Source organism: Argopecten irradians, chromosome 1 (assembly GCF_041381155.1).
Source record: "Argopecten irradians isolate NY chromosome 1, Ai_NY, whole genome shotgun sequence".
In the NCBI taxonomy this organism is placed as follows: domain Eukaryota; kingdom Metazoa; phylum Mollusca; class Bivalvia; order Pectinida; family Pectinidae; genus Argopecten; species Argopecten irradians.
The window spans coordinates 12456618-12472687 of NC_091134.1; the positions used below are offsets into that span (position 1 = coordinate 12456618).

The 16070-nt window shown below is 35.6% G+C and overlaps 1 protein-coding gene across 1 annotated transcript in view; it reads left to right on the plus strand.

Moving 5' to 3' along the window:
• The window catches only part of LOC138317973 (transmembrane protein 222-like), a 158144-nt gene that overhangs the window by 14521 nt on the left and 127553 nt on the right, over window positions 1-16070 (plus strand). The window lies entirely within an intron of this gene.

Genomic DNA, 16070 nt, shown 5'->3' on the forward strand with positions numbered 1-16070 from the left:
ATAAAAACAATAACAGATACGTACATCCCTGCTACACAATCGATACGTTGACAAAAGTATACACTTTCATACTTGCAAATTCTGATTTTAGAATGTTTTCTGATTGTTTCAGAGGTTGACAGACATTTATATTTTTATATTTACAATTGTTTATTGCTAAATATATCTGTAGATTTAGTGTTGAAGCCAGCTTGCGAAGCGGTGCCGGGCCGTCACAAGTACCCGTTTTTTTTTTTTGTTCACACGTAGAAATCCATGTAGTGAAAAAAGTTATGAATGGATAACTGATTTCAATGTATTTTGTTTCTGTTATACATGAAAAAGCTGTTCACAATACTATTTAATATAAATATAACGAATGTGAACCACCTGGCCAGACCACGGCCGCTCGTGCATGGCTTCGCTGGTAGATCACCTCGGGCCACAGCCCATAGTTGGGAAATTAATAATATTAATACGTAATTACCAACACATATCTCAATAAGTACTTGTAAAATATATATATTTCGTTATTTTCCATGTATATCTTGTTTTAAAGGAATGGTATAAGCCACTGTGTTACACGTAAATGCAGATCTATATGTACATGTACGTGCACGTACATGTACAGTATGGCTGCCGATATCTCGAAAAAATAAAATGGTGAAATCGTTCAATTTCATGCTGTAGAGAGTTTTTTTTTAAATTTTTGGTCACTTTTATTCCATGGGCTGCTATGTGAAGTCCCACATTGAAGTGATGTTACTTTTAAATAATTTGAATACATGTTAGATAGACTACAATATAGCTAGATCGTAGTACTGTAAATGCCGACCAGGACACATTGCGCACGGCTTCGAGAATCCTAAATTACTCGGAAGTTTTGTTTTAAAATATTATAAAAAGTAACTATAAACTGACTCATTTGTATGTCATTAACTAAATTCCAAAATTTCTGACGAAAAAGTTATCCAAAATACGTAATTTTGTGACTCTGAAAAATGACGAAATTCGGGATCTCGGCAGTACTGTACGTAATGGCTGCCGTGCGCTTGGGGTAAATTTTAGTTTGGTCATAATCACACATCGCAAGGTGTTTACCAAGTAAGACTTAGACAACAGTAATCGCTTATTAAAATGTCAGTATGATATTTCGGGAAACTTGGAATTAAATTTATAATTTCAAGCTGATATTTTTAATATTCTGTCAATGTTTATACGTAGGTCTAATGGCGACTTTGTTTTTTTCTCGTGGCGGTCGAAAATGGAGTATAAACAGAGTAAAATATATGAATGCCAGATGTTTATATTTATATAATATTGTTAAATATTATTATTTACACTTTTAAAAATTAAAATAACGCAACGGTTCTCGGATTGCCGTACTATTTATTACAATAAAATGTAAACAAACATCTCAAGCGGCTGTGTTCCCACATGTTTATGTGTACAGATATACGGAGTTGTACCTTTGAGCGCCCGGATGTATCTTTGTGTGACGTCATCGCCATCTTTTCTGAAATCTCCTATACCATAAGTATTATGAATTAAAAAGATTAATTCGATGTTATTTACAACGCGTGAAAAAATCGTAAAATAAAGTATGTCTTCATTGAAATATAACTTAATTTTAACCATTTTACTTTTAAAAGTTACATAATTAAACTCTGTATATGTGAATTATATATATGTTAAAGATGCTCCACCGCCGACAAATGGTATTTTTTTTTCACTATCAAAACAGGAGCAGACGATTTTGTATTTTTCTTCAGTTACAAAAGTTACTTGTTTTACACCAGTACCACCATTAAAAAGTTTGAGCCTCTAATTTTATTTCAAGCTTGAACTATACAAAATAATCAATTGCATCCCGAAAAAAATCCCTGGCACTATATTCTATATGGAATGAAGTAATGATTGCGCATGCACCAAAGGCGAAATAGATTATTTCATGGTTTTTTCGGTGTTAATTAGGCATATATATACACGATTAAACACCAATTATTGTTCAAATGATGAATATCATTTATGCTCTGTCGGCGGTGGTGCATCTTTAATGTTAAGTCCTAAAACGATTGCGTATTCAAAATTACATACCAATACTAGACGTCCTCTTGCAAGTATAATTTATCTTTATCAACCAACTGATAATGAAAAATATCTTCTGTACTCAGTAACTTCATTCAACCGGCTTCACATTGACCCACATATGACATCCCTACCAATGAGCCCTTTGATACTTATTCTTTACATCATATGATATCTCTTGCACATCACATGTCCCTTTCTCTATCGAATTGTTGTTTACCCGACCTTTTATATAAAAACATATGAACAGTTACTTTAAAAATTATAAGTTGTGTTCCCTGTATTAGATAAGAGTATAGGTAAACTAAATATAGAAGTGCACCCGTACTAACATATGCTTGTATCCTATATAGGTCACCTTTTAGGACAACCTAAATGAAGATTCCCTAATAAGATAGAGAAAGGTCACTGGTTACATTGGCTTCTGTTTTGTATATGTAGAAAATCCACCCTACAACCAACACCTGGATTTGCTGAATGGGGGTGGGATAGGGGGTGGGGTGGTGTTGATGGTTCAGGGGGGTGGCGGGGTGGGGGCTCTTGATCTGTTGATCATATGGTCTTTAGAAGCTATGGTATATTGTAGAAATCCACGTATTCACAAGACATTTTCCATTTGTTCTTTACTAAGTCTGAGGTACATGTATTCTAGGTGGTATCGTCGGTAGACTTACTGATACGGCAGATACTACGCAAGTTGTGAAAATGACGTGGCAATAGGTTCATTAATGATATGGTGACACAAAAGTCGGTTTGTTTGAAATGACACACTAACACACTCCGGACCCAGGAAAAATTGCATCCCTCTGAAAAAACGGGCCATGAAGATCGGCCGTAAGAGTACCCCTGGCCGATTTGCTTCTAAACCCCTAAATTTTGGCCTGGAAAAAGCGAATCCGTCATTTTTTTTGTAACCGATTGGCACACCTTTAGATTGTACACTTCAAGTAGGTTCTTGACGAAATACTTGCTCGAATGCCCACGAGTTGGATGGGTCGGAAATAAAATACGTTGCCGGGAACTCGCAACGTCACAGGTCTAGTTAATATTAACGACCAGGCCGTTAAGGGACGTGCCATTTTTGTTGCTGGAGGAAAACCGAGTACCCTGAGAAAAACCCCCCCCCCCCCCCCAACCAACTCGCAACTCACAAAAAAACCCAACTTTTCTGTCATTGAAAATAACTAGCCTTTACAAACGATACTGGTATTAATTACCTTGCTTTTGGTTGGTTATTAGAGCGACTTTATATAACGTCACTTTTGATTGGTTATATTTTGCAAGAAAGAAGACCTCACGAATAAAATTCGATTTTCGTGAGGATCCTTTCCAGTTTTTACACGAACATGTCAACGCATAAGCCGCGAGGACGCTTAGCGTTATACAAATGACAATAAATTGTGTATAACCTTTAGATAATATCTCTTAGTATTGTCGTCCAAGGACTTACGCCACGTGGTTTAAATATCGAATGATTCAGATATACTTACCGGAAATATATACTGTGTGCGTAGCGATGTCGATATCTCCACATAGACAATAACCGACTTATAAACGCAGCTCCCTGCAGCAGTAATATATTACTTTAGAATTCGTGCTGCAAATGATGAGTGATCCAAAATGTAGAAATGTTACACGAGATACACCTCAATGTCATTTTACCAGGGCATGAGTCGATGGTGTGGCGACATTCCTCAGTTTACCCCTGTTGTCACAGTTAAAGTTACGAGAATAGAGCACCACAAAACATAAAGTGAAACATCAATCTCGGTCGCCGGTGTACCGATGTTCTTCACGTGGGCCCTCTGTCGTTCACTCAGTGACGATGCAAACCTTGACCCGGCTAATATTATGTCGGTGGCGTTATCTCGACCTACACAATACGCTAACAGATATATTACACGATTTTTTCTTTCAATTGCATAATGATTGTCATCACAGTTTATGTCAACAAGAGGTTTGTAGGACCTGTTTAACTTTTCCAGTCACTAAGCTCATTACAGAATTGAAAAAAAAATTGTTGGGAATGCTTTTTGGACAATGACAACGCGTTTTGTAGGTAGGGCGTACATAATAGCGTACATAATAATTATATAACAAGACATTTAGCTACAGATTATGTGTTTGATTAATGCTGAAAATGTTCTCTTTAATATTGGTCAAGTAAAAGACATCCCAGTTTTGGTCTTTTAGAAGTGAGTGTCCATCTTGTCTCCGCCAGGAAGCTTTTGAATGCTGTCCTCGCCTGAACCCTATCCTACCCATTCCGAGATCAAGCTGAACAGAGACCCTATAACAGACCAATATCAATCCAGTCTTCAGCCCGTCACGTAATGTTGTCGAATGACTTGTGCATTGCGACGAAATACATGATTATAATTATGTTTCCATAAGAAAGACAATTAGGCAGCATATCTGGCAAATTAAAGGTGACATACATTGGATGTCAGCCTCTCCAAATTTCTAAAAAAGGCTAGATGCACCAAATACCTTCTTACACCTTCTTTTCTATTTAGGCAGGAAAATAAACTATCTCAATCTTCCTCAAAGGAGTGATCGCGCGATGGTTAAGCTGAAATATGTTCATGAAAAACTCAGTGTCATGGAAGATGGTGGTAGATCTTCAATTTCCCGAGGTTACGTCACTTACTATATCTCGATCTGGACTATGTCATAGCAAAACTAAAGGCAGTTCAGGAGGCAAAAACGGATAAATCAGAGACCTACAGATACTTCTTTTGAATGTTAACAGAGAGCGACGCTCAACTTCAAAGCCATACACTGTTCTGTTACTCGATTCATTGGTGTAGTACACCATATGACCAAACGACCTGCTCATCCGATGTCGCACACAGAGCCTTCAAGTTTGCTAAAGGATCAGGGGTGTAGAGATCGTAAGTGATAGCAACCCCTGGAAATTAAAGATGGAGGTAGATAGGATATGCACTATACCGATGTTAAACTCAACTTACAAAAAACAGCAACAATATGCATATAACAATTAGTTGACAAATATTGTGATTTATTGCCTTATACGATTTTCTCGTCCTCTTAGCATAACTGTGTATTACCTGTGTATGGTGGCATATTTCTGTCATCGAGTTGCCGACTTACGACTTAATGATGTCGACATAATTAAGGCATTATGTCGACATCATATAGGAAGATGTCGACATAAACAGAAGAATATGTCGACCTACCACATGTACCTGTCCACATAATGATTCCAAGATAATTATGTAGAAAGTCGGTAACTCGGCGATTAATCGTGTTTATGCTCAGGTGGGACACCGACTTGTCAGTTATTGATGTCGACATCTAAACTAAAAGATGTCGACATCTGGTCTTGAAAGTGGAAATCAAAGGCCAGCCTTTCATAAAGCACTGTGTATATGCAGCAAGGTACCATACAAGCAGCAGAGATCAACGTTGATTTTGTTAATTCAGGTTTTTATTTATTTGATTTCAAAATTAAAAATTTTGATCCTGCACATCCCGGACATGCAGCTGTAGCCTACGTATACGTAGCTGTTAGTCCGAGCTGAGGTAGTTAGAGTGCAAAAGGACTCTGTTTTTTACAACGAATTTCCATCCTCTTGGCCATAATCATTTATTAATATATATAACCGTGGGTTAAAAATTCGTTTAAAAGCTGTGTATGTGTTTAGTGGATTAACATTCGTACCAAGTCCATGTGGTATATACCGTACTATACTATATTACAATGATTTTTTCATGTTTTATTTTCTTGTGAATCACAAAAAATACCAGTTACGTAATTTAAAAGCCATAAAGGTCACAGTACAGGTATACAATACACATTGGGAAACCAGCTTTACTTGTTAGCTTGCTCTGTCCATACATATTATTATAATGTATATATATTTATACATAAATATTTACATCCCTCGAGACACTTATATAAAGGCACAACGAACTATTGTTACGGTCTTAATGGCCAGATTCAACCTTTGGGCTAAAAATCCTCCCGGGCCGCGGTTTTAAACTCCAAAATCGGGATACATCTGCATCTATTTTTTGTAGTAAAAACACGCGTTCTTTGTTGTCAAACGTAGTAAAAAAAGTCACGTGCCTATACTTCATTCATGCCATTGGCCGGAGTATACAATTGTATTATGGGTAACTAGTGATCACGTGATTGTGTGTTTACTTCCAAATATGGTGATAGTTTGCTTGCCATTTCTTCGGAAAAAGTGATCTATTTGAAAATATTTGAACTCCAAAATGTTATTAATATTGCATGCATATCATTTTGACCTGCACATATGTATTGTTTTACTATAAATAATGGACTGAAATGAGCTATAAAACTGCCATTTCCACGTCTTGTAAATAAATGATATAATGCGAATTGACCAATTCAATAGGTCTAACCGTCTAATCTAGGATCAGCGAAGATCGGCTACTCCCGGCTAAATTCGTAGAATTATAAATTTACATTGATTTATATAATTACCTGCTTTAGGTTTCAGAACAGATTCATATAACACGGAGAAACTAAGATCTTCGTCAAAAGGCCAAAATATATATACTAAATACCAGGTCAGAGAAATCACTCTATTTGAAAGTAAACACACACTCATGTGATCACTATTTACCCATAATACAATTCCATATTTATTTCGGCCAATGGCATGAATGAGGTATAAGCACGTGACTTGTTTTACTACGTTTGACTACAAAGAACGCGTGCTAGGAAAATCCCCCACGGATCGTGGTTTCATTCCCGCCATTTGAAATTGCTAAGCAATACTATCATATCATAGTTTAATTTCCAAATTCTTTCCAAACAAATGGTTAAGCTTCCGCGTAGCCCACTTAGCTTTTTGGGAATCTAATACCTGTACTTTTACACATACTAATGAAAATGATAGGAATCTAATACCTTTATGTGCTTATGTGCTGCAATGTACATATATATATATGTAGGACCTAACTCATTATGCTTCGATAGGTTCCGTACGAAACATGCCTAGATACTACTGGTTATTAGTATATCATTTTGTTCGTCAGAATTACTCTTCATAGATTGAAAGGTCTCAAAGCCCTTTACCAAAATTGTGAATTTCATGGCCTCAAATTTACCATAGTTTATATAGGAAAACACATTTACGGGCATTATTTGCTCAATTTTCATAGAAAAATGTAGCAGATGTAATGGAATCAACATGGTGGTAACAGAATTGTCCGCCTGACTGTGTTTTGAGCTACACAAGCGCATGGGAGCAGTAGGCAGGCAAGAACACATTATTGACAGATCAATAATATGAGAGACATTAAAATTTAATCTGCTGAAAAAGATTTGGTTACATTGTAAATACTGGATCACCGATGTTAGGAGATGCGCACGTCAGTAAATGAGTTTATTTTTATTTCAAATTCTTTAAAGCATTGTTGCTTTTTCCTAAGTTGGACATTGAAATGACGGAAGAAGTTTTTTTCATGTCCTTGGCATTGCAGTCCTAAATTCCTATATATTCTACAAAGAAATGAGTCAACGCCCAGTTCTTCTAAGGATATAAAAGTGAACAGTCGGGCAAGGATGGCTAAAGTCGGTAAAAATGGTGTGAATGTATCCAGTATAATTTCTTATGAAATAGAAAAATAAAATCTCTCGTCAAAATCTGTCTGCGTACAAAGAAATTAATTTAAAGTATGGAAATTCTAAAACGTCCTCCCGGCTCACTATGTCCGTGGTTACATTTCCACGCAGCCTCACTTTCAATGCTTTCAACTTTTCTTTACTTTAATGGTCAGAACTGGGAAACTAAGGAGAACTTGACCGTCGTATTAATATGTGAGAACTTTTGGAAGGCCAATGAACGCATTTAGACTGGTTTTCTTTGCCCGACTATTCACTTTAAGGTGATGAAATACAAGTAAAAACACATAATGTCAGCTGATGAAGCATATGTAGTATGGAAAAGAAAATATATCTGTCTTAACTGTAAAGGATTCAATAATTTGGGCTTTGAAGTTGCATTTTACTGTTCAATATTAAAAAAAAAAAAAAAAAATCAAGAATCCGGAACTTTGATCAAGTACATATGAATGTTTTAATGATGCTCCACCGCCGATAGAACATAAATGATACACATCATTTGAACAATAATTGGTGTTTAATCGTCTAATTAACACACAAAAAAATTATTTACTGTGCAATCAGTACTTCATTCCATATAGGACATAGTGCCACGGATTTTTTTCGGGATGCAATTAATTATTTTAATATCTTTATCTATAAGGAAAATTAGAAGCTCAAACTTTTCAATGGCGGTGATGGTGTAAAGTCAGTAACTTTTGTAACTGAAGAAAAATTCTAAATCGTCAGCTTTTGTTTATGATAGATAAAAAAATTAGCATTTGTCAGCGGTGGATCATCTTTAAATGGGAGCATAAATATTTACATCAAAAGATTTTTTTGTGAAGTTATGAAAGTTAACATTCTCATAATCTATTAATTTTACAATTTCAAATAGAAATAATCTGCCATCTTTTAATTGAGGCTGATGTGATAGGACCAAAATCTAAAGGTAGGAAGAAGGGAGACAACATTCAGCGCCTGTCAACGAGACATTTCTTAGGACACCTTCTATCCGACGGGAACCAAATCAGCAGCCAGGAGGAGATGTGTTGTCTGTGGGCCTGGTGAGATAGAGCTGTATAGAGCACAACATTAGGGACGTCCTGCTCGAAGACGTCTTAGAAGGGAAACCACTTTCCAGTGTAAACAGTGGTGTGTTCCATTGTGTTTTGAATCCTGTTTGAATTATATCACACAAAGACAGAGTTTGTGTTAGCTTACAGAAGGCTTAGAGTAGACTTCGATTGTGAAACATTGATAAAAGTTGAAGATTATTTATTGTGCCAGATGTCAAAGTTCATGTATATACTTGATAATTACTTGAAACATCATCTAATAGATTTGTGTTGAAATTATAATTGATGTTGACCAGGAAATGTACCAGTCTAAATTTTGGTTGAATAATGCATGGAAAGTGAATTATAATCTAACTTTTCCTTCAAAATGGATTATCTCCCTTGATTGAAATGACAACCCATGTACTTTTGCTATGATATGAAGTTGCTATTTTTCATTTTTTTAATTAAAAAAATAAATGCAGATTAAATATATTAATCAAATATGTGTATTAATTTAATTTGAAACATGTTTGTTTTGCTGAAAATTTGCAAAAAATTTAATATCAATACATAATATTCATGATTGTAATTTTATTGTTGCTGTTTTTGTACTTGCTGTAAAGTGAGAAAAACCATGTTGTGGAGAAGATGTTTACAAATGGATGAGAGTTGAGAATGAGCAGAAGGCAATAAGGATATATATATCTAACAGTCACCTGAATTCCGATATGCACAATTAAAAATAATGTTTTGCTTTTTAACAAACAAATAGATATATCTCAGCCCTGTGTCTTAGCACATAGGTCAAGATTATTGATTTGAACAAACTTTGTATCCCTTCATCCCAGCATGCTATGGCCCAATATCATGTCCATGTATGAGGTTCTTAGTTATTAAGAAGATTGTAAATTGTTTACAGCAGACACTGGATGATACGTACCGTCAAAAGACAATTGCAATAGGTCACTTAAGACTTTACTCCCACACGAGGAGATTAATTCAACACGCAACCATATATACTTTCATGTTTTTCTCATAAATCATTACATATAATCCTTGTACACATCAACATCTATAGACAGTGGCGACGCTAACAGGAAATTAATGAATAAGCAAAATGGCGTGCAAGCGTCGAAGGGTCGAGATTTTGGTGTTTGGGGGTCTGGGAGTCTCCCCCCGAAAAAATATTACGATTTAGAATGGCTGAGGTAATTTTTACGATGTATTTTAATGATTTTGCGAGCGCCGAATACGCGAGATTTTGGTGTTTGGGGTGGTCCGGGAGTCTCACCCGGAAACAAAAAAAAAATACGATTTTGATGATTTTGCGAGCGCCGAATGCGCGAGATTTTGGTGTTTTGGGGCTCCGGAGGTCTCCCCGGGAAAAATATTACAATTTAGAATGGCCAAGATGAGTTTTACGATGTATTTTGAGGATTTTAAAGCGACTTAAAGTTACCTGCATTTAGAAATAACAATTGTGAATGTCGTCCTATCATTATGCAACTCTGCTCGATCTGAACATACCGGCTTCACACCATCAGCACATTGTTGTTTAACTAAAAAAATGATGAATTGATTTAATTGTCTTGCTTAGACATATAAACAAATTAATATTTTAAGAAACATTTTTGAAATAGTAGAATCCCTTGATGGACATTTTTAGTCTTGTTTATGTGTATTGAATTTTTATTATAAAAGGTTTGAACATCACGTGCTTGAACGTTTTAGGAAATGTGCCGCAAAGCTGCAAAAATGCAGGAGAACCCTTTTCTTCCTACGCCCCTGAAGTTGCACATTAAAGTTTAATTAACTTGGTACCCACTACTGAATGATGTAAATCATGCCAATAAAAAATGGATCTTTTCTCTATTTCTGTAATTCTTTACCTTTTTCTTTCCTCTTGGAAATGTTTTATAACAAGGGAAAACTAAAAATGAAGTCTATTTTTTAAATAGCAGTAATCGCCACCTGTCAGCCATGTTTTGTCTTTTCTGATTGGTCACCTGAGTTCGGATACAGAGTGAAACAAAGACATACACCGTATATAAGCACCATATATTGGCTTATCAGGCCCATGAAATCAGTCAGATATGATATCAATTTAACCTTTTTATCTATGAAGAGAATTTTATTCCATTCCATTTGTTACATTTCATATGAAAATTGAGCAAATAATGTTCATAAATGTGTTTCCCTATATAAACTATGGTAAAGACCCTATCCCCTGGGGAAAATTCTGAGACCCCAGGGCCATAAAATTCACAATATTGGTAGGGGGCCTTGAGACCTTTCAGTCTATGAAGAGTATTTCTGACAAACAAAATGATACATTTTCGTACGGAACCTACCGAAGCATAATGAGTTACATGTAGGTCCTAGGTCCCAATTTACCTAGCTGCAATATTGTAGCTCAAAAGCTTTTTGAAGACTTTGTCGCCGGCCGAAAGGTATAGTATAGTAGGCCGGGTACGTATATTCGTTCTAAATTTACCAGGCGCGTGCATGCACATCATTGTCCTTAGTGTGTGTACACATGTATTAGATTCCCTAAAAAGCTAAAGTGTGCTACACGGAAGCTTATAACTATTTGTTTGTAAAGAATATGGAAAATAAACAATTATATGATAGTATTGCTTAGCAATTTCAAATGGTGGAAATGAAACCACGATCCTCGGGGGATTTTCCCAATAATGATACAAAACACGCGTTCTTTGTAGTCAAACGTAGTAAAACAAGTCACGTGCTTATACCTCATTCATGCCATTGGCCGAAATAAATATGGAATTGTATTATGGGTAACTAGTGATCACATGAGTGTGTGTTTACTTCTAAATAGAGTGATTTCTCTGACCTGGTATTTAGTATATATAATTTGGCCTTTTGACGAAGATCTTATTTTCTCTGTGTTATATGTATCTGTTCTGAAACCTAAAGCAGGTAATTAAATATCTATATAAATTTATAATTCTACGAATTTAGCCGGGAGTAGCCGATCTTCGCTGATCCTAGATTAGACGGTTAGACCTATTGAATTGGTCAATTCGCATTATATCATTTATTTACAAAACGAGGAAATAGCAGTTTTATAACTCATTTCAGTTCATTATTTATGGTAAAACAGTACATATGTGCAAGTCAAAATGATATGCATGCGATATTAATAACATTTGGAGTTCAAATATTTTCAAATAAATCACTTTTTCCGAAGAAATGGCAAGCAAACTATTACCATATTTGGAAGTAAACACACAATCACGTGATCACTAGTTACCCATAATACAATTGTATACTCAGGCCAATGGCATGAATGAAGTATAAGCACGTGACTTTTTTTTTTACTACGTTTGACAACAAAGAACGCGTGTTTTTACTACAAAAAATAGATGTCATATGTATCCCGAGTTTGGAGTTTAAATCGGGAGGATTTTTAGCCCAAAGGTTGAATCTGGCCATTAAGACCATAACAAAAATTCGTTGTGCCTTTATATAAGTGTATCGAGGGATGTAAATATTTATGTATGATATATATGGACAGAGCAAGCTAACAAGTAAAGCTGGTTTCCCAAAGTGTATTGTGTACCTGTACTGGGACCTTTATGGCTTTTAAATTATGTAACTGGTATTTTTCGTGATTCGCAAGAAAATAAAACATGAAAAAATCATTGTTTTGCATTTTTTTAAAATTTTCATTCATTCTTTTATTATAGTATAGTACGGTATGTACTACATGGACTTGATACGAATGCCAATCAACAAAACACACACACGCAGCTTTGAAACGAATTTTCAACCCACTATATATATTGATAAATGATTATGGCCAAGAGGATGAAAATTCGTTGTACAAAACAATGTCCATTTGCACTCTAACTACCTCAGCTCGGTCTAACAGCTACGTACACGTAGGCTACAGCTGCATGGTCGGGATGTGCAGGATCAAAATTTTAAATTTTGAAATCAAATAATTAAAAACCTGAATTAACAAAATCAACGTCGATCTCTGCTACCATGGTGCATATGTATGGTACCATTGAGAACAATAGGGGCTAATTACAGGTAGTTTTAGTCTGTTTTAGAAAATGACTTACCTGTATTTACCTGTGCTACATCTGTACAATAATGTCACAGTAAGCACAAGACCAGATGTCGACATCTTTTAGTTTAGATGTCGACATCAATAACTGACAAGTCGGTGTCACACCCGAGCATAAACACGATTAATCGCCGAGTTACCGACTTTCTACATAATTATCTTGGAATCATTACGTGGGCAGGTACATGTGGTAAGTCGACATATTCTTCTGTTTATGTCGACATCTTCCTACATGTATATAATGCCTTAATTATGTCGACATCATCGTAAGTCGGCAACTCGATGGCAGAAATATGCCTACATACCTGTGCGAGACATCTCAGTGAACAGTTTATCAAAACAGATTCAAGAAACAATTTAAGTATTAAAAACTACTCCCGCTCCTTTTTCTAACAATCCAAGGAAAATAAACATTACAATCACATCAGTTGTCATTCATTAAAATTTTCACACGGTTTTACATACCGATAGACACGTTGGCTGGACATTATCACTGATCAAACAACATGTCAACAATAGTAAATAGTGTCCGTTATTTGTATAGATGACCATTGACGCCTGAGTGACCTGGCTGGCCGGACGTCCTGGTCCAGATGATGGCCAATAGTAGGACATCCTACAGCGGAGAGAGGATGCTCAACATTTGTACAAAGGCGAACGCCGCGTTAGTTTACCAATATTGCTTCGTAAGGAATACCGTTTAATGTACATGGGGAAATGATGATTGGGATGTCTGATGAGTATATCCTATTGTATCTAGCAGTAGCTACATTTACATTCTAGTAAGCATTTGAAATGTGATCCAAACGAGCTGGATGTTGCCTTAGAATGTTTCTCCATTCGGCCCTATCGTTTGGAAAGTTTTCAATGTATAAAATGATCCACTTTGACAAGATGAATATTATAAATAAAGACAGACAATTAAAAAAAATCCCCGCTAACAAAAACCATAGAAAACACAACCCCATATGATAATTATCAATTACGAAGAAATAAATGAACCAAGGGCATCGAAGATGTTCCAGGTCTTGACCTTTTAACAAACAGACATGGACACATCATTTACAATCCAATATCTGAACGTTTCAAATGTCCCACTATGCATGTGTTTTGATTTGAGACGCCATTCCTAGTATCCATTTCTAAAGTATTGCAACTTTTAAACAATCTTTTCGAGCCAACATAGCCCTTGCTTTACGTCACACCTCGATTCAGTCTATCTAGGTAAGATATTATGCAGACATTCATCATGAATTATCTCTGGTAAAATGGTTTCCAATTTGGAAGGACATGGTCTTCCCTGCAAGTATCTGTAACATTAGCTCTATGCTAGGTATGAAGAGATTACCACACAGGACACTACCATCGCCAGTTCAAAAGCAATTGGAAAAACATCAACATCATTTAGAGACTGAATCATTCTCCCATCCTACGTCCCTGAAGATTTCCTGTTAGGTTGCTTTCGATGGAATTATACTCGTTGTTCACGTCGTTGATCGCCGCCATAGGATGGAGCAGACTGACATTGTCAGTAGAAGTTCGTGGTAGTCAACACGTCTCCTAAGTTATACCAGAGTGTTTTAGAGCTGTACCCAATCCCCAATCCAGTACAATCTCCAGTGCAGTAGTTATTGATAAGTTGGCTTGACGTAAAATTTGTCAACGGTCATTTGCGAAAGACATGGAATATTTTGGATATTTGCGGAGTAGGAAGTTAATCGTCAATACAACACAACGGGCCAGTTCAGTGATACGTTGTTAAAAGAAATACCCGCCCCCCCCCCCCAAAAAAAAAAAAAAAAAACAAAAAAAAAACTATACACAATATTGTAAACAAACGATCCTTAGAACAGTATGATTACATAGATTTGTGTATATGGTTTTCTACGATACTCTCAATCGCAGGGTAGCGGGATTACAAGTCTAGATTACCAAAGGAAGAACAATTTGAAAACTACATGGCAATGCTGTAAACCAACTGGCGTATTAGGTAGGCGATAAGAAATCATGAAGATACATTACAGGGAAAGCGATAAGAAATCATGAAGATACATTACAGGGAAAGTATCAGAGTGACAACCGTCTTTGTTATTGCGATGGTTCATGGCGTCCTGGATACGATAGTGCACGGCTTTATATAGAAATAACATTAGAAAAGCCATATCTACTGTACTGTAAAGGTATGCATATCAACAAAGTAATTTATCGTCTACAATGGCAGTGTATGATGGTTTTGTAGGAGATGTCTGGCGAGCCTTGATCTCACTCCACTTTTTCATGGTCTCCATGACTAATCTAGGACTAGGACAAAAAATACTGACAATAATCTTCTGATATTAGTCAAATATGGCGACCATGAAAAAGGTAAGTTGGAGTGAGTTCAAGGCTTACTAGAGATCTGATACAATACCAGAATATGGAAGTCTGAAGCTTATGGACGAATATGAATTTGACTCTTAAACCGACGTAGTATACAATTTTGTCGTCAGTATTTGTAAGGAAAATGGTATTCCCCACGCTCCCGATAACGGTGTAGTAAAAGTTTCTTGATGTCAGATCTTGAAAGTCAAAACATACGTAACTAGCTACAAAATTGTTACTATTGTTATTTGTAGACATAGTTAAAAAGCAAGCTCATACACACCATTGATGTCTACAATATAAATAGAAATGCCGGTTTTTCATCTTGTACTAGAAGAAGTTAATATCAATTTTTATAATCGACATAATTGATCATTTAGGACTACCTTATATTCGCCTTACTATTTTTAACAACGATTTTATTTTGGGATGAAAACTTTTCTTTAAACTTTGAAAGCAGCTTTGAATTGTTTTGCGAATTCCAATCGTAAGTTTAAATAAATTGGTTTATAATATCCATGCAATGTAACAGATGAAATTACATCATTGAATAAATATCCCTATGAATGCCAACATTGAACTGTATAGTACCCTTATTTGTATTGCAGTTTTAGATGTAAAACACATTAAAATGTAATCGGCAAATACAATGGCATATACCCGCACCAGAAATGTTCTCGAATCATATATTTTTTGTATATTCATTAATCATATATTTTTTGTATATTCATTGTTATTTCGAAAATATATGAATATTCATGAAAAATTTGAAAATTGATTTAAATGAATAAATTAATCAGATCGTTAATGAATTGAACAGCGGAAGCATGCTGATTTGTTGTTTAAACATCTACTATATCTTATCGATTACGTTTTTCCGGTT